We start from the raw sequence: 20201 nt of genomic DNA, 5'->3' as shown, positions 1-20201 counted from the left end.
TAACTCCAGAAAAGTCACAGTCCTGCTGTACCTGAAGCTCATCTGTTTCATTTGTAAGCAAAGGTTTTTGAGAACAAAAGGATCTGAATTAAAGAGCCATGAAAGCTACAAACATCCCCAGAGGGACTGCACTGGACACTGACTGTGACCATTTCTACCTGGGCAGTGTTTTCTAAAACTGTGGGTGTTCTGCCAGCATCAGGGTCAGTGTTTGGTGGGAGCTCAACAGCTATTAGTTACTTTGTTCATAGAGTTCAGAGTCCTTCCATGCTACACTCTGGAAGTATGAGCTTCTTCCTAATCTAAACACGCACTCATGTTCTCTTATGACTAAGATGCTTAGAAAAGACAGTCAGGGGTGTTTTGCTTGTGCTTCTCAGTATGACACGCACTGCTCTGGCTTTGGCTGGTAGCCCTGAATTTCCTAAAGGTGCTCACCTGGGTAGAGCCCATGTTTATTTACACGTTTATACCACGATCACTCATGGAGAAGGAAATGGCAACCCACTCCAGTGTTCTTGCCTGGAGAATCCCAGGGACAGGGGAGCCTGGTGGGCTGCTGTCTTTGGGGTCGCACAGAGTCGGACACAACTGAAGCGACTTTGCAGCAGCACCACGATCACTATAATAATCTTAAAATATCTTCATTACTCCCAAAAGAAACTCTGCACCCCTTAGCTGCCACCCTCTGTCCTTAAAAGCCATAGAACTATACATTTAAAATGGGTGAGTTGCATGGTATGTGAATTATATCTCAACAAAGCTGTCTTAAAATACATAAAAACAGGGAGAGGTAGGGAGAAAAAGGCTAAAATGAATGTAAATAATTTGAGTAATTTTTTGAGTAATATAAAATAAATGATATGACTGGAAATACAAATGATTTCATGTAATATTTTGAAGTTATTCAAAATGGAAATGGGGGGCTGCTTATCACCCACACGATTATGAGGGTCTCCTTACTGCCCTGATGGCAGAGCCGGGTCACGTCTTAGAATTTGGCAACAATGCACCTTTACATGTTCTGATGAATTGGCTGTAACAAACTTGCTGAGTCAATGTGACTACAGGATAGAGTCCCCAGAAAGAAAAGAACACACAAAATCATCTAAGCAGATATTCCTTTCATAAGTTTTCTTTTTGGTTGCATCAAAAAGCTTTCCATGCACAGAAAATTGAAGAAACCACCTTAAGTATTGTTAGTATTTCCTCAGTTCATTTGGACAAAAATATTAGCTGCTTTCGAAAAGAATCTCAAAATTTTTTAATGCAGAAATTTTTAAGATTTTACCCAGCTAATATTCAGAGCAGGCAAGGTATGAAAGAATTTGTACTCAGATACAATTGGTGGGAATATAAACTAGTACAACATTTTTACAGAGTGAAATGAAACACATGCCCACCAACTCGCAATTCCACACCTCACCAGTTCAGTTCAGTTCAGTCACTCAGTCGTGTCCGACTCTTTACCTCACCATTTATGCAAGATCAATTACACTATGTTCAAGGATATTTAATAAAGCATTATGCATATTCTCCTCCAAAATTAGAAATATCTAAAACACTAGTGGTAAAGAATCCATCTGCCAATGCAGGAGATACAAAAGATTCAGGTTCAATCCCTGGGTCAGGAAGAGCCCCTGGAGTAGGAAATGGCAACCTGCTACAGTATTCTTGCCGAGAAAATTCCATGGGCAGAGGAGCCTGGCAAGTTACAGTCCATGGGGTCACAAAGAGTCGGACATTGATGGAGCACACACACACACACAGAAAATGTCCATTAGAGGTTAAATAAATCATTATACAGGCTTACCATGGATCACTATGCCCTAACACAAAGAAGAAAGTAGATCTATATACACTGACAAGGAAAGATTTTGAAGACATAGTGTTTTCTCTCCACCCACATACTGTCTGTCCACTCCCAAATAGAAAGAAAGTTTGAATTAAAGGTAGTGTTTGGACTTCCCCGGTGGTACAGTGGTTAAGAATCTGCCTGCCAGTGCAGAGCACACAGGTTCAATCCCTGGTCCAGGAAGATTCCACATACTGCGGGACACCACAACTACTGAAGCCCGTGCCCTAGAGCCTGTGCTCTGCAACACAAGAAACTGAAATGAGAAGCCCTCTCAAGGAAGAGTAGTCCCCACTCGCCTCAACTAGAGACAGTCTTCGTGCAGCAACGAGGACTCAACGCAGCCAAAAATAAACAGCTTTTTAAAATATAAAGGTTATGTTTAAATTGGACAAAGAAAAACTTCAATTAATACAAAAAGTTTAAAAAGAAACGTTTAGCTTTCCACCCTATCCACTATTGCTAATTTCTCATGTAATTGTTCTGAAAGGGGTCTATGAATATATCAATATATATATATATGCACAAACTCTTTTAAATTTGCAAAAATGGAATCACTTTGTGTATACTGTTTGGCACCTTGCCTTTTCCCCCATTTAATAATATGTCTTGAACATCTCTGTGTAAGCGAATGCAGATCTACCTAATTCTAAGACATATGTAGTGAAAGTGAAGTCACTGAGTCGTGTCTGACTTTTTGTGACCTCATGGACTGCAGCCTCTTTTCCAGGCAAGAGTGCTGGAGTGGATTGCCATTTCCTTCTCCAGAGTCTCTTCCTGACCCAGGGATCGAATCCGGGTCTCCCGTGTTACAGGCAGACACTTTACCGTCTGAGCTACCAGGAAAGCCCAAGACATATGTAAGGTGAAAAGGTATCTACATATCTAATGTTTTTCCTTTCTTTTTCTATGAGTGAAAGAGTGTGGATGTGTATTTCTGTGATTTGGTGAAAAACTTAGATATGTAGATACCTCTGGGTAGAGGAACAGGATGAGGGTACAGCAACTCCATTTTTTTTCTTTTTATCCAGAGGTTTCTGAATTGTTTAACACTTTGGCAAGTACAAAGCAAGGAAACCCAATAGAATGGATTCTACTGTTCACAGATCAAAAAATTTCTACGCTAAGGAATTCCATCATCACCTTGGCAGATGAGCCACTCTGACACCAGGGCTCCCTCCCCTCTTCTGCATAGGTACAGGGGTGGGAAATGTCCTGACACTGATGCTGGCCTTGGGTATTACATTCACTAGGAGGGAAAGATCCAGACAGAGGCACCCATAGGCATTTCCTTCTCCACACTACACTTCCTACTCCCATGTCCCCCTGACCTCGCATGCCTATACACTGAATATACATATGCCCTTCATGTACATATACACGGAGGCAGAGAAATCTAGGAATCCAATTATCCACACACATAGGGAGAGCCTTGGGTTTCACAGCTGCCCTCACCAAATGAGCTGAAGGATTTGTGAGAATAATTTCCCTCAAATTCCTTCTAGAACCCCTGCAGCGTCACTTAATCAGTGAATCACTGACCTGGTGAAATCCTGGTAGACCAAGATGAATAGGAAAGCAAAGCTCTAACTCTTGGAATGGAGGGACTTCCGGATCCTGAGCTGATCTGAGCAATGTGGACCATATTCTTGAAAGACTATAAACGTGCCTGTGTAAAGTTTTATTACATTCCTGGAAAATGGTAGCTGTCTCAACTCCAGTCAAGAGTATTTCTAGGGTTTTACGGCTGGAATCACAAAGTCTGGCAAGTAGTCTTGCTCTCTACAGCAGATAATGGGGACTGAAGGACACGCTGTGGCTCAGTAACTTAGAATTCTTTGATTATGGGGTTGCTTCAAAAATGGCTTCCTTTCTATGCAGATTGTGAAACAGCTTATACTTGAGGTGCCCAGGCCTTAAAATAAAATCACTACTTTTCTTTGAGATAAGTTTGATGGAAATTCAGAATTTGTTAAGAACAGAAAAGAGAGCTAAGAAAACTCTACGCAAATACCTAGTGTTAACTATTTAAGATATGTAATTACTTGAAACACAGAATGTCATCTTATAAATTTGTTAATTAAAAGTATAAAGTTTGCCAGATCTGTAACATCTTCTACTCATGTCATTCAAATGAACATAGAAAACTATCTTCTGTATTAAAAGACTAAGAATAGGCCACCACCAATGGTCAATTTAAACTGTAAAAGATAATGTGCCCTGAAATGGACACAATTAGATGTTCAATTAATTTCTGTCTACCAAAGAAAGGAAGCCCAGAACTGAGCATCTAACTGAGGCGTCTCATTTGTCTCTGCTTCAATAATCTGCCTGTTTTCTACTGCCTTCATTTCCTTTCTGGGCTATTGTGCAACAAAAGTGCCTCCATTATCAGATTCAAAATTGAATCCTATGATACTGTAGCCTGAGGAAAAGGAAGCATTGAATATCATTCCTAGCTTTAGACCCAGAAGATATTTAGGAAATGTTACTGTATATACACTACAAGCAGCATTAGAGCTTTTAATTTCTTTTTTACGGGTGCAATGGAGATTAATTTGCATGAGCTCGTTTCAATTTCTGTAATAAGATCCAAATTTTGCATTAAGCTTTCCATCTCAAAAACAAACAGTTAAAAAGGACACATTTCTTCTTTCAAATGTTTTTATTATAGTTCTCTTTTACAGTCTTTGCATCTAAAATTCACTTAAAAGCTTGAATATATATACCCATAAGTTCTAATTTGTTTTTTGTTTGTTTCCTGATTACCTCCTGTTTCTACCAGGAAACTTCCCAACTTTCAAATGCTGCTCAACTTGATAAAGCACTGGAACTACCAAAAGTGGTGTCTACAGATCCAAGAAAGGTATTTGCTATACTTAATAAAAAATCAGAACCGGTCAATTATGCTCAGGAACAGTGTTCCATTCAGGGAAGTATAAAGCCTATTGAAATACAGAGGACTTTCTGTGCCATGCCATTGTTATAAACACAGAACTAGATTATGGAATCACGAGGTTTATGTTCTTTTCAAAAGCTCATGCTCAGACAGACTACTTTCTAGTTGCAACATAGCTGCATGATGGGAAGATCAGACTGCCATCCTGGTAAGGTGACATCACAGTCTGACCAGGCATAAAACAGCAGGTGAAACCTTGAGGAAACAATCAGAAAACTATAGAAAAGGAGATGTTCTGCAGGATAATCGACATGGCCTCCTGAACAAGTCAGTGTCATTAAAAATAAAGGAGAATGGCCAAAATGGTGGAGTAGGAAGACCCTGCACCTACCTCCTCCCATGGGCACACCAAAATTACAACTACTCACAGAGCAACTATTGATAAGACCAGAAGAAGAGCAGGAAATGTTTTCTATAACTAAAGATAGAAGAGAAGGAACCACAATGAGACAGGCTGGAAGAGTGGAGATGCTGTATAGTCAAGACCCATATCCATGGGTGGGCAGCCCACAAATGGGGAGATAATTACAACTGCTGTGGTTTTCCACAAGGAGTAAGGGGTTCAAGCTCCACATCATGACATCATGATCTTTAGCCTGGGAGTCCTGCACCAAGAAGATGAGCCCTTAGCTCCCCGCCCCCCAATGGGGATTAATTTCAAGAGAGCCAGAGGGCTGTGGAAAATAGAGACTTCACCTCTATTTTTTTTTTCTTTGTGCACACAAAATCCCATATGTGCTGGGATCCAGGGCAGAAGCAATAATTTGAAAGAAGCCTGGGTCAGACCTCCCAGGTGATCTCTGAGAGCCTCCTGGAGAGGCAGGAAGACATGGGAGTTCACTTTGTGGACACAGACGCTGGTAGCAGCCATTATTGGAAGCTCATTCCATCACAAGGACACTGTTGCTGACTAGTGCCATTTTAGAATCCTCCCTGCAGCTTGTTAGCATGGAGACTGGCCTCACCCACAAGCCTGTAAGCACCAGTACTGGGACACCTCAGGCCAAGACAGGTGGGGATAAAACCCTACCCACCTTGCCTCAGGACCTGTCCCCCAGAACCCTCACACCAGTGAACCTGCGCTAGCCCCAGGACTCCAAGGGCCTCAGTCCCACCCATGGCAGGCTAGCACTAGCCCTGGGAAACCCCTGGCCCTGGGCCCATCCATCAGGAGGCCAACACCAGCCCTAGGACCCCCAAGCCCCAGGATTCAGCCCCACTCACCAGCAAGCCAACACCTGTTTTCAGACACCCTGGACTCCACAGATAGCTGTGTCAGGAATAGGCCCCACACCAGCCCTGCAACCACCCATCCTAGGACCTGGCTCTACCCATCAATGGACTAGCACTAGCCCCAGAACCCCTCAGGGCTTTGTACTCAGCTGCTTTGGGACACAGCCTCACCCACCAGTGGCTAGCAGCTTCAGCACAGGCAACAAACCAATACGGTTTATAGCTATTTATATTACTATATATATTGGGTTGCCATTTCCTTCTCCAGGACATCTTCCTGACCCAGGGTTCAAACCTGGATCTCCTGCATTCTAGGCAGACTCTCTAACATTTGAGCCACCAGGGAAGTTCTATATATAAACCACCCAGGCCTACCAGACAACCCACAGTAGTCAGCCTGTCACAATATAAGGACCCACACAGCTCTCACAGGGGATAACCCTAAAGCATATAACTCTTGCAACCAGAGGGAAGTGCACTGCTGGGAAACACAGGACATCTCCTACAAAAGTCCACTTCTCCAAGGGCTATATTTCCTACCAAATACACAGAAATAAAAAAAGGAAATTAGGCAAAATGAAGTGACATAGGAATATGCTCCAAATGAAGGAACATTATAAAACCCCAGACGAACTAAGTGAGGTGGAGATAATCAATTAACCCAATAAAGACCTCAAGGTTATAATTGTAAAGATGCTCAAAGAACTCAGGAGAAGATTAGGTGAGCAGAGTAAGAAGTTAAAAGTTATTAATAAGGGGTTAAAAAACACAAAGAAGAACCAAAGAAAGATAAAAACTACAATAAGTGAAATTTTAAAATATACTAGAAGTAATCAATAGTAGATTAAATGATACAGAGGAATGAATCAGTGAGCTGGAAAACAGAGTAGTAGAAATCACCCAAGTTGAATGGAAAAAAAAAATTTTAATGAAGAGAGTTTAAGAGAACTCTGGGACAACTTTAAGGTACTAACATTTGCATTATAGGGTCTCAGAAATAGGAGAGAGAAAGTGTGGCAGATAACTTACGTGAAGAAATAATAGCAGAAAACTTCCCTATGTAAAGAAATGGACATCAGGTCCAGGAATCACAGAGATTCCCCAACAGGATTAACCCAAAGAGGACCACACCAACACAAACTATAATAAAAGTAGCAAAAATTAAAGATAAAGAGAGAGATTAAAAATAGCAAGAGAAAAACAAAAAGTTAAGTACAAGGAAACTCCCATAAGGTTATCAACTGACTTTTCAGCAAAAACTTTGCAGGCCAGAAGGTAGTGGCACAATATATTTAAAGTGGAAAACCTATAACCAAGAATACTCTCTCAGGCGATGCTTTCATTCAAATTTGATAGAATGATCAAAAAGTTTACAGACAAGCAAAAGCTAAAGAAGCTCAGCACTCCCAAAACAGCTTTACAAGAAGTGTTAAAGAGACTTCTTTAAGTGAAAAAGAAAAGGCTGCTACTAGAACTAGGAAAATTATGAAAGGAAAAACCTCATTGGTAAAGGCACACAGACAATAACGGCAGTGAACCAATCATGCGTAAAACTAGTAGGAAGGTTAAAAGACAAGGGTTGAGTTTTCCTGGGGGTCTGGTGGTTAAGAATCTGCCTGCCCATGCAGGGGAAATGGGTTTAACCCCTGGTTCAGGAAGATTCCACATGCTGTGCGGGGCAACTGAGTCCAATCACCACAACTACTGAGCCCAAGCACCAGAGGTACAGAAGCCTGTGTGCCCGAGAGCCGATGACCCACAAGAGAGGCTACCACATGAGAAGCCGGTGCACAAGTAGCCCCACTCGCTGCAACCAGAGAAAGCCCGTATGCAGCAACAAAGACCCAACACAGCCAAGAGTTAATAAATACATAAATCTTAACAAAAAGACAAGTGTAGTAAACTCATCTATATCCATATTAAGTAGTTAAGGGATAAAAATGATGTCAATCAATGCATGAGACAGGGCACTCAGGGTCAGTGCACTGTGATGACCCTGAGGGATGGAATGGCGGTGGGGGGGGGGGTGTGGGGTGGGAGGGGAGTTCAGGATAGGGGACACATGTACACCCATGGCTGATTCACGTGAATGTATGGCAAAAACCACCACAGTATTGTAAAGTAATTAATTAAAATAAATTAATTTACAAAAAATAAAAAACAAAAAAAAAGATGTCAAAAGCAATAAACATTGGAAAGTAAAAATGCGGGATTGTTAAAATGCATTTGAACTTAAAAGATCAGCATCTTAAAATATATATTTCTATATATATGAACTTCATGATGACCACAAACCAAAATCTATAATAAATACACACACATGCAGAAAGAGAAAAGAATTCAAATATAACACTAAAGATGGTCATCATATCACAAAGGAAGAGAGCAAAAGAAGAACAAAAGAAAAAATACAATACCAATCACAAAACAATTAACAAAATTGCAATAAATATATATATATAATTACTCCAAATGTAAATGAACTAAATGTAATCAAAATACACAGATTGGCTGAATGCACATAAAAACAAGACCTATATATACACTGCCCACAAGAAACTCACTTTAGATCTAAAGACACACATGGACTGAAAGTGAAGGGATTGAAAAGGGTATTTTATGCAGACTAAAATGAAAAAAAAAAAGCCAGGGTAGCAATACTTATATCAGATGAAAGACTTTAAAACAAAAACTGTAACAAAGAAGGACATTACCTAATGATCAGGGGATCGATCCAAGAAGACAATTATAAATATATATGCCCCCCAGATAAGAGCACTTAAATACATAAAGCAAACATTAACAGATAGAAATGGAGAAACTGACAGTATTACAATGATAGTAATGGACATTTTAACAACCCTCACTTACATCAATGGCAGATCATCCAGAGAGAAAATTAATAAGGAAACACTGACCTTAAAAACACATTAGGCCAAATGGATCACATTCATTTATATGAAACATTCCATCCAAAAGTGGTAGAATACACATTCTCTTCAGGTGCACATGGAACATTCTCCAGGATAGATCACATGCTAGGTCACAAAACAAGTCTCAGTAAATTTAAGAAAACTGGAAAAGATTCAATCACAATGCTATGAGACTAGAAATCAAATAGAAGAAAAAATATGCAAAAACACAAACATGTAGAGGCTAAACAATATGTTACTAAACAACCAAGGAGTTGTTGAAAAAATCAAAGGCAAAATTTTAAAAACATGGAGCAAATGAAAACAAAAACACACGATTAAAAATCTATGAAACAAAACAAATGTAATTCTAACAGGGAAGTTTATAGCAATACAAGCTTACCTCAGGACACAAGAAAACTCTCAAACAACCAAACCTCACACCTAAAGGAACTAGAGAAAGAAGAAAACCACAAAGTTAGTAAAAGGAAAGAAATCATAAGGATCAGAGCAGAAATAAATGAAATAAAGACTAAAATATGAAACAGAAAAGATCAATGAATCTAAGAGCTGGTTGTTTGAAAAAATACACAAAATTGATAAACCTTTAGCTAGACTCATCAAAAAAAAAAAAAAAAGAAGGCCCAAATCAATTTAAGTCAGAAATGAAATAGGAGAATTTATAAATAATGCCACTGAAATACATAGGATCATAAGAGATTACTACAATTATATACCAATAAAATAGACAACCTAGAAGAAATGGATAAATTCACAGAAATGTACAATCTCTCAAGACTGAATCAGGAAGAAATAGAAAATATGAACAGAACAATTGCCAGTAATGAAATCGAATCAGCAACAAATAAAAACAAACAACTTTCCAACAAACAAAAGCCCATGACTAGATGGCTATACAGGTGAATTACACCAAACATTTAGAAAATAGTTAAACTGATCCTTCACAAACTATTTCAAAAACCTGCAGAGGGACACACACTTCCAAACATATTCTTCCAAACATGAGGCCAGCAGTACCCTGATGCCAAATCAGACAAAGACATTACACAAAAAATTACAGACCAGTATGACTGATGGGCATAGATGCAAAAATCCTCAACAAAATATTAGCAAACTGAATTCAATAATACATTAAAAGGATCATACACAGTAATCAATTGGGATTTATCTCCAGGGAAGCAAGGATGGTTCAATACCTGCAACTCAATCCATGTGATATGCCATATTAACAAATTGAAGACTAAAAGCCATATAACCATCTCAACAGATGCAGAGAAAGTTTTTGACAAAATTCAACATCCATTTATGATAACAACAATAAAAAAAAACTCTCAACCAAGTAGGCACAAAAGGAACATAATAAAGGCCATATATGACAAGCCTACAACTAACATCATACTCAATGGTGAAAAGCTACAAGCATTTCATTGGAGATCAGGAACAATACAAGGATGCCCACTCTCACCACTTCTATTCAACATAGCACTGGAAATCTTAGGGACTACTATCAGAGAAAAATCAATAAAAGGAATCCAATTGGAAAGAAAAAAGTAAAACTGTCACTGTTTGCAGATGACATAATACTATACATAAAAATTCTAAGGATGCCACCAAAATCTACTAGAACTCATCAGTGAAATTGGTAAAGTTGCAGGATACAAAATTAATATATAGAAATCTGTTGCATTTCTGTATGCTAATAATGAATTATCAGAAAGAGAAATTGAGAAAAAATTCCATATATCATCACATTAAAAATAAAAAATACTGAGGAACAAATCTAACTAAGGAGATAAAAGGTCTGTACTTGGAAAACTATGACAATGATTAAAGAAATTGAAGACAACACAAACAGAACAATACACCATGTTCATAGATGGGAAGAAGGAAAATTATTAAAATGACCATGCTATCCAAAGCAATCTACAAATTCAATATAATCCCTGTTGAAATACCAATGGCATTTTTCACAAAATTAGAACAAAGATTTTCTGAAATTTGTGTGAAACCACAAAACAAACAGCCAAAACACTCTTGAGAAAGAACAAAGCTGAAGGTATCATACTCCCAGATTTCAAACTATACTACAAAGCTACAGTCATCAAAATAGTATAGTACTGGCACAAAAACAGACACATAGATCAAATGCAACAGAATAGAGAACCCATAGATGAAACCACACTTATATATGGTAGTTAATCTACAACAAGGGAGGCTAGAATATACAATGTGGAAAAGACAGCCTCTTTAATAAATGGTGTTGGGAAAACTGTATGTGAAGTGAAGTCGCTCAGTCGTGTCTGACTCTGCAACACTATGGACTATAACCTACCAGGCTCCTCCGTCCACGGGATTTTCCAGGCAAGAATGCTGGAGTGGGTTGCCATTTCCTTCTCCAGGGGATCTTCCCAACCCAGGGATTGAACCTGGGTCACCTGCATTGTAGGCAGATGCTTTACTGTCTGAATCACCAGGGAAAACTGTACAGCACATGCAAAAGTATCAACCTGGAGTACTCTCACACCATGATCAAAAATAAATTAAAAATGGATTAAAGACTTAAATATATGACCTGAATCTATAAAACTTCTAGAAGAAAACATAAGCAATATGCTCTTTGACATTTGTCTTTGTAATATTTTCTGAATATGCTTTCTCAAGTAAGGGAAACAAAAGCAAAAATCAACAAATAGGATTACATCAATTGCACAGCAAAGGAAACCATCAACAAAATGAAAAGGCCACATACTAAATGGGAGACTATATTTGCAAACAGTATATCCAACAAAGGGTTAATATCCAAAATATACAAAGAACTCACACAACTCAACATCAAAAAACAACCAGATTAAAAAAGAGGGAGAGAATCTGAATAGATATTTTTCAAGAGGCATACAGATGGCCAAGAGGCAGATAAAAAGATATTCAACATCATTAATCATTAGGGTAATGCAAGTCAAAACCATAATGAGATATCACCTCATACCTACCACAATGTGTGTTATGTTGTGTGTTTAGTCACTCAGTTGTGTTCGACTCTCTGTGACCCTTTGGACTACAGCTCATCAGGCTCCTCTGTCCATGGGATTTTTCAGGCAAGACCTTTCACAATGGCTATTACCAAAAAGATAACAAATATCAAGTGTTGCTGAGGATGTGCAGAAAAGAGAATCCTCTAACACCATTGATGGGAATATAAATTGGTATAGATACTATGAAAAACAGTATGGAGATTCCTCAAAAATTAACAACAGAACTACCATATGATCCAGTAATTATACTCCTGGGTATTTATCCAGAGAAAATGAAAACACTAATTAGGAAAGATCTATGCACCTCTGTGGTCACTGAAATATTATTTACAATAGTCAAGATATGGAAGCAACCTAACTGCCCAACAATAAGTGAACAGATAAAGAAGATGTGGTATATATATACAACTGAATATTACACAGCCATAGAAAGAATAAAATATTGCCATTTACAATGACATGGATGAACCTAGAGGGTATTATGCTAAGGGAAATAAATCCAACTGAGAAGGACAAATGCCATATGGTTTCACATACGGGTGGAGTCTAAAATACAAAACTAACAAAACAGAAAAAGAATGAAAGATATGGAGACCAAACAGGTGATTTGCCAGAGGGGAGTGAGAGGTAGGAGAGAAATAGGTGAGGGAGATTAAGGGATACAAACTTCTGGTTGCAAAATAAATGTACAATATGGAGAAAATAGTCAATAATTATGTAATATCCTTGGATGATGACAGATCAAAACTAACTTATTGTGTTGATCATTTTGAAATTATATAAATCAAATGTATACCAAATCACTATGTCATAAAACAGGAACTAACATAGTGTGGTAAGTGAATTATACTTCAAAAACAAACAAACTCATAAATAAAAGACAGATCAGATTTGGGGCTACCAGAGGCGGTAGGTGGAAGGAGGAGGAATTAGATGAAGGTGGTCAAAAAGCACAAACTCCCAGTTATAAGGTAAATAAGTACTAGGGATATAACATACAACATGATAAATATAATCAATACTGCTGCATGTTATATATGAATGTAGTTAAGAGAGCAAATTCCAAGAGTTCTTATTACAAGGAAGAATTTTTTTCTATTTCTTTAATTTTGTATCTACACAGGATGCTAGATGTTCACTAAACTTATAATAATCATTTCACAATGTATTAAGTTAGATCATTACGTTATATACCTTAAACTTATATAGTACTATATGTCAATTATATCTCAATAAAACTAGAAGATTAAATAAATAAAATAGAAATAGAGAAAGTAGAGACGGGGGGAGCTGTGAAAATTCAGAGATATTTAGGGGATACAATGCGGTATAATGAATGACCCTGTTTTAGACCTAGATTACAGAACTAGTTGGTTAAAGAATAACATGTACTGTACAATTTCGTTTTGATAAAACATACGTTTTTGTGCATGTATGCGTATACACACATATGCCAAAGGACCTGGAAACATATATGGATATATACAAAGGTTCACCACTGGGTAATACATTAGTATATCTGGGTTGTGGGAATTTTTTGGTTTTACTTATTTATTCTATTTGTTACCTATTATTTCTTTAAGTTTGACTTATTATTATGTGAGTAACCACTAGAACTGCCAATTTATACTACTGAGAACATTGAAAACAAAATAAAACTGTCAGGAATTCTTAGATTAATAAATTCTAAGACTCCAGGAGTTGGTGATGGATAGGGAGGACTGGCGTGCTGCAGTCCATGGGGTCGCAAAGACTCAGACAAGACTAAGTGACTGAACTGAACTGAAGACCTGGGAAATCTTTAAAACCAAAATGATGGAAGAAATATAGATTACTCATTGTTAAATATGACTGAAGTAAAAAATTTAAAGCTGATCCATAGCTCACAATGCATACTTATAGAATTGTTCAAGAGATTAAAAAAAAAATTAAATGGAAAAAACAAAGACAGCAATCACTGGTCTCTCCTGATTTGGGCAAGAGGTCAGGCCAGGTGCATTCTTAAGAGTTCTTGTTGTTGTTCAGTCACTAAGTCATGTCTGACTCTTTGCGACCCCATAGGCTGCAACATGCCAGGAAATTTGGCACAGAATCTTGGTCCTCTTCTGACCCTAGTATCCCAACCACTTGGGCTCATTGAAGAAACAAAAATCTTTCTGTTCTTGTCAATGACAGGATCCTGTTTTCAGATCAAAAGTCTGGTTGGCGAGGAGGAGGTCACTTCTCTGCTTAAAAAGGGAAGAAGATAACATCAGTGACTTGGAATTTCTTTAGGTCCAAGAGGGATGAGGAGACCAAAGATAATCAGATAGTCTTGGGCTATCTAAGGAAGGAACCAAGCTCTTCGAAGAGCCTGCCATCTACACCAAAGTTGTTGCTGTTCAGTTGCTAAGTCGTGTCCCACTCTTTGAGACCCTATCAGTTCAGTTCAGTTAGGCTGCAGCATACCAGGCTTCCCTGTCCTTCACTATCTCCAGGAGTTTGCTCAAATTCATGTCCCCTAGTCGATGACACTATCCAATCGTCTTATCCTCTGCAGCCCTCTTCTCCTTTTGCCTTCAATCTTTCCCAGCATCACGGTCTTTTCCAATGAGTGGGTTCTTTATTAGAGTTCTAGCTAGAATCTAATAATCTAATAAGATCCGATCTAATCAAATAAGATGTAAGTCTATATAGTGTGCCTTTTAGTAGTAACAATCGCAACAGATTTCGGCCTTCCAAGATGAGAGCTTGTTCCCTCGAGCACACTTGGGTCTAAGGCACTGTCTTGAACTGATCCGACGCGGGCCCTACTGCTGACGTTTTGTGATCAGAGCAAAAGGCATTCATTCCTCTCAGAATTATTGATACCTTTGTTATATATTGCTTGAGGGCAAATCAGACACAGGGACTATTACTGCCCTCGTGGGGTTAAGCCGTCGGATTTTAGGCAAATCCCTTTCTCTCGGTAGACCTCAGGTCCTCAACGTGTTCAGAGCTGTGACTCTGGATCTCAACTACTTCCCGTCAAAGTGCGGCTGCACCTCTTCCTGTTTCGTGATCACAGGCAAGTTACTTTATTCTCTCTAAGCCTCACCCGTAAAATGGGGATAATATAGCTCTTCTTTGGTTCTTACAGGCTGGAATTAGTCGATGGCAGGCGTCCAGCGCCAGGGTGGCCGTCGCTGTTGCTGCTCTGGGGACGGGAGCGGGGCGAGGTGGCCGAGGGATTCCCGGCAGGTGGTGGTGTGACGTGGGCACCGCTCGCAGCCCCGGCAGGAAGGGGGCGCTGGGGTTTCCTCACGTCCCGGACGCAGCGCAGGTAGCGGTTCCCGCCTGCGCGCTGCGCTCTGAGCGCCAGAGGCGGGGTCGCGCGCCGCGTGCTCCAGGGGGAGCTCTAGGCAGAGCCGGGCGGCGGTGGTGGCGGTGGCGGCGTCGGGGCACCAGGCTGCTGAGGAGCCGCGGGGCCTGGCCGCCCCCATCCCCACACCAAGGAGGCCGTGGAGAGGCGAGAAGTGCCCTCGGCCTCGCCCGGCCCCGTGGCGCTTCTCGCGGAGCGCCGGGCCTGCCCGACGGCAGTGGCGGGCGCAAACGCCATTGCGTCGGAGGCTTGTCCGGGACCCAGCTGCGCAGTGGAGGAGGCTGGCTCCGGGGGACTGAAACCGTAAGAGGAACCTGCCCCAGGGACGCTCCTCAGGAGGAGGGGGCGATGGAGGGAGGCGGCCGCGCACACCTCGCAGCCCGCAGCGGTCGCTCGCCTGGCCGCGAGCACAGACGGCAGCGACACAGACAGCCCTCAGAGCCCGCGGGGCCCCACCGTGGGTCCCGCGGCCGGGAGAGGGACGAGGACAGAAGGCAGTGCCGCAGGGGTTCCCCAGCTTATTCCTCAGGGCGGGCATATTGTGGTTACAGCCGGTCGCCACCACCGTCTACACGTCCTCGTCTGATGCCCGGGGACCGTCACAGACTCCCCGCGGAGGCCTACGTTGTACAGCGGGGGCCTGGAGAAAGCCCCTATGATGCTCCTCGGGCCAGACTGGGGTTCAGTCAAGACCACCGCCTGAGTGCCCCCCACGGGAGGGAGGCTAGGAGTCTAAGCTGGGGGCACCAGCCTCCCCACAAGGACAGACACCCTTTGGGTGCCAAAGAATACGAGAAGTCTTCTACTTTGACCAGCCAAAAATCAGTCCTGGCCTCCTCCAGAGAGGAAAGCCCGCGGTCTGTCCCCAGGGACAAAGCAAAGGAGAATCCGCCTTCTGCTGGCGATAAAGAGAAGGAAAGAAGGCGCCGCGAGATCCAGTTTTCACCTTTCTTTGGGCACCCTTCAGACTTTAAAAAGCAAAAGCAGGAAGACTCAGAGAAAACCAAACCCGACAAAAACAAGCAAAGTCTCAACCGCTTGGACATAGCAGAGGGGACAAGAGGCCTGTTACTCAAGGTGAACGAGAAGGCTACCAATAACCAAAAGATTCAAGAAGGCAAAGTAAGACCTCCTCATTTGGATGGAAAGCCAGATGGCTCCCTCCCTGAAGTTGAGGAGACAGATATGGATAATGAATGCAAGCCGCCCACTGTGTCTTTTCATTCATTCCTCAACCAGGACCAGCCTAGGGAGAAAAAGATTATGAAAACTTCAGCCACTGCTCTTGAAGAGAAAGGACCTAAAAAAAATGACTCAAGTAAAAACTTGGACTTGGTTCAGGAACTGCCTAAGGTGAATGAAAACAGATCAGAGAAGCTGCAACCATCTGGAAAGGTCTGGGCCAAGCTGGAAAAGGTCCCCACTGATGCACCAGTGTGGCCAGATCTTCCATTACCCAGGATCTCAACCAAGTACCATCCACTTCCTGCGTCTAGATTGATGTCCTCCTTCCGACCAAAGCAAAAAGCACTGTCTTCACCCCAGGAAGAGGAGGAAGTTGGATTTACTGGATGCAGAATGAATTCTAAGATGCAAGTGTTTTCTGGCTCTAAGTGTGCCTATCTCGCCAAAATGATGACCCTGCGCCAACAGTGCATCTGGGTACTTAAAAACAACATCAATTCAATCTTCAAAGTGGGAGGAGTCCCGTATTCAGTTCTTGAACCCATCTTGAAGAGCTGTGCACCCGATCAGCTGTATCGCATAGAGAAATATAATCATACACTAGTTCAAGAAACAGATCAACTATGGAAAATTCATTGTCACCAAAACTTTAGAAAAGAAAGGCCACAAGAGCATGAGTCATGGCGAGAGATGTACATGCGGCTTCAGGATGCCCAGGAGCAGCGACTTCGAGCACTGACAGTGACTATCCAGTCTGCACACGCCAATAAACCCAAAGGCAGACAAGCAAAAATGATCCTATTCAACTCTCTGGCCCGGCCACCTTCTGACGTCCAAAGGAGGCAGCAGTTTGAAAGAGGAGAAGCAGCTGTCCCTGAAAAAGTCAAGATCAAGCCAGCCTCATACCCCACAGAAACCAGCCATACTCCCTCCAGCAGCAATAGCTTTAACCTTACCCATGAGAAGCCGGCCCACACATGCTCAAGCACTACCAATACCCACTTGCCACAGGTGGTCAGCGGCAGGAAACCTGTGAAGAAAATTGCTCCCATGATGGCCAAGACAATTAAAGATTTCAAAAACAGATTCTCCCGACGATAAATTGAGGCCTTGCCTTGGAGGTGGAATTCAGGGGGAGAAATACAAGGGCAGTGGGGGTTATGGAATGGACTTTCAAAGGAGACCAGCAACTTTTGCTTTGTATAAACTTTTGGACTTGGACTCCTATAGTTTTCAAGTGTTGTACCTGTAGGCCTGCACACCAAGCCCCTGCCTCCCTACCTGGAGAACACTTCAGAATTCTGAAGATTGAGAAGCCTCATTCTCACTGACAATTTTAAGATCCATTATACCTTTGTTCTTAACTAACCTCTTTGTAAAACAGTAAATAGTCTTAATTAACAAATATTATCTTCAGGTTGTATTTATATAAATAAATAAAAATACATAAACATGGGATTTTTTTTTTAAATCTCAGAGTAGATGAGGCCTTTTAGAACACAAACCCAGAAGCCAGTAATTAAAAAGGCTGATATCTTTGATCACATAAAAAATTCTAAATATATAAAAATGGTCAAGAGACAATAACTGGGAAAGATATTTACAACTCAGTTAACATTCAAAAGGCCACATTTCCTTTATATATAATAAGTGCCCACAAAGCAAAGAAAAAAGATCAATAATTTACTATAAAAATGGACAAGCATAGGAAAAGATGGTTCACACAAAAAGAAACACAAATGACTCTATATGACGAGATGCTCAATCTTACAAAAATGCAAATTTGAAAAATACAAATTTCCATGTATCAGTTGAGTAAAATTCAAAAAATTAATAGCCTGCTATGTTGGAGCAGATGACCATACATTACTAGTAAAATGATAAGTTGCTACAACTTCTACTGAAGTTAAAAGGCAAATTTATATACATTCTTTGGTACTACAGTATCACTTAGGATGAGAAACTGAATATATAAATGGATAATGGCCAGACTCACATAAGTTCAGGAAGCCAAACCACAACCTCTGTAAGCAACCATCTCAGAAAACCAAATCACAGACCCTATAACAATCTATCCAAGAAACTAAATCACAACCTCCATAGCAACTGGCCCAGAATGGTCGAGATTTGCTCAACAACTGCCATCCTCCCTATTTTTGCTCTTAGCCTTCAAGTCAGGACCAACCAAGAAAGCCAAATATGACCTCCAAATCACTCACATAAGGTGCCCCACTTCTAGGTAGCCCAACTCCAAATTTCCCAAGTGAACAGCCTCTAATCAGAAAATATTAAAATCTTCCCATTTTTTTTTCACTATAAAGCTTTCCTACTCCCCTGCCTGCCAAATGCAAATGATGATAGTTGACTTTCTTACTATAGCAAGCGCTCAATAAATAGCCTGTTTCCTCAATATGGGTGTTTTTTTTTATTTCCACAGAATTGCATTCTTCAGATGCACACAGGTCAAATATACACATACACAAACTGATACAGCAATTTCACTGATAGGACTTTATTCTGCAGACACAACTGTATGTGTGTGTGTATTTAATTAATACAAAGACATGACCGTGGCATGTGAATCCACTTTTCTCTAGAACATCTGTGTTGTGTTAGTCACTCAGTCGTGTCCCACTCTTTGTGACCCCATGAGCTATACAGCCTGCCAGGCCCTTCTGTCCATGGGATTTTCCAGGCAAGGATACTGGAGTGGGTTGCCATTTCCTTCTCCAGGGGATCTTCCCGACCCACCTGTCTCTAAAAGGCTAAGACGCTGAGTAGTATATTTGACAACCTCAAAGTGCTAAGGTGCAAAAGTTCTAAACCAAGACCCATGAAGATAGGGGACCCTGGCAAAACCAATTAATATTCAGTCCTTATTCCATTCTAGGAATGAGGACAAAAGATAAGGTAAGGTGCCCATATTCTGTATGGCCCAGAAAAATCTCAGTCGCTAAATTTGGATTGAGTCCCTAAATTTCAGTCCCTAAAATTCTCCAGGCCAGAATACTGGAGTGGGTAACTGTTCCCTTCTCCAGGGAATCTTCCCAACCCAGGGATTGAACCCCAGGTCTCCCACATGGTAGGCAGATTCTCTACCAGCTGAGCTACTGGGGAAGCCCAAAGAACACAGGAGTGGGTAGCCTATCCCTTCTCCAGCGGATCAGGAATCGACTGGGAGTCTCCTACATTGCAGATGGATTCTTTAGCAGCTGAGCTACTAGGGAAACCCAGAAAAATCTCAGTCCCTAAATTTGGATTGAGATGTTCCTGAATTGCTAGCTCCTCCCACCAGGCTGCTGCTGCTGCTGCTAAGTCACTTCAGTCGTGTCCGACTCTGTGTGACCCCATAGACGGAAGCCCACCAGGCTCCCCCGTCCCTGGGATTCTCCAGGCAAGAACACTGGAGTGGGTTGCCATTTCCTTCTCCAATGCATGAAAGTGAAAAGTGAAAGTGAAGTCGCTCTGTCATGTCCGACTCGTAGCGACCCCATGGACTGCAGCCTACCAGGCTCCTCCATCCATGGGATTTTCTAGGCAAGAGTACTGGAGTGGCTTGCCATTGCCTTCTCCGCCTCCCACCAGGCACAAGACAGAAACAAGCCTAAATTACCTTTACAGGGAGATATCATCATCCTTCATCACAAATTATTTCTAAACACAA

The 20201-nt window shown here is 41.1% G+C and overlaps 1 protein-coding gene and 1 pseudogene across 2 annotated transcripts in view; one reads left to right on the top strand and one right to left on the bottom strand.

The window, feature by feature from the left end:
- Nucleotides 1–20201, bottom strand: part of KATNAL2 (katanin catalytic subunit A1 like 2) — a 104633-nt gene that overhangs the window by 65049 nt on the left and 19383 nt on the right. Inside the window, exon 1 of one of the 2 annotated variants that reach the window (XM_055416826.2) lies at nucleotides 8966–9086. The exons of the other annotated variant lie outside the window; for it this stretch is intronic. The gene's annotated coding sequence lies outside the window, so the exon portion shown is untranslated. Of the gene's footprint in view, nucleotides 1–8965; nucleotides 9087–20201 lie in introns of those variants that run through there. 2 annotated transcript variants of the gene reach the window in all.
- LOC148773580 (elongin-A pseudogene) lies at nucleotides 15677–17638 on the top strand (annotated as a pseudogene).

The sequence above is a fragment of the Moschus berezovskii genome, chromosome 28 (assembly GCF_049115385.1).
Source record: "Moschus berezovskii isolate FMDL1 chromosome 28, NW_MosBer_1.0, whole genome shotgun sequence".
Lineage (NCBI taxonomy): Eukaryota > Metazoa > Chordata > Mammalia > Artiodactyla > Moschidae > Moschus > Moschus berezovskii.
This window is presented reverse-complemented; position numbering and strand designations above follow the sequence as displayed.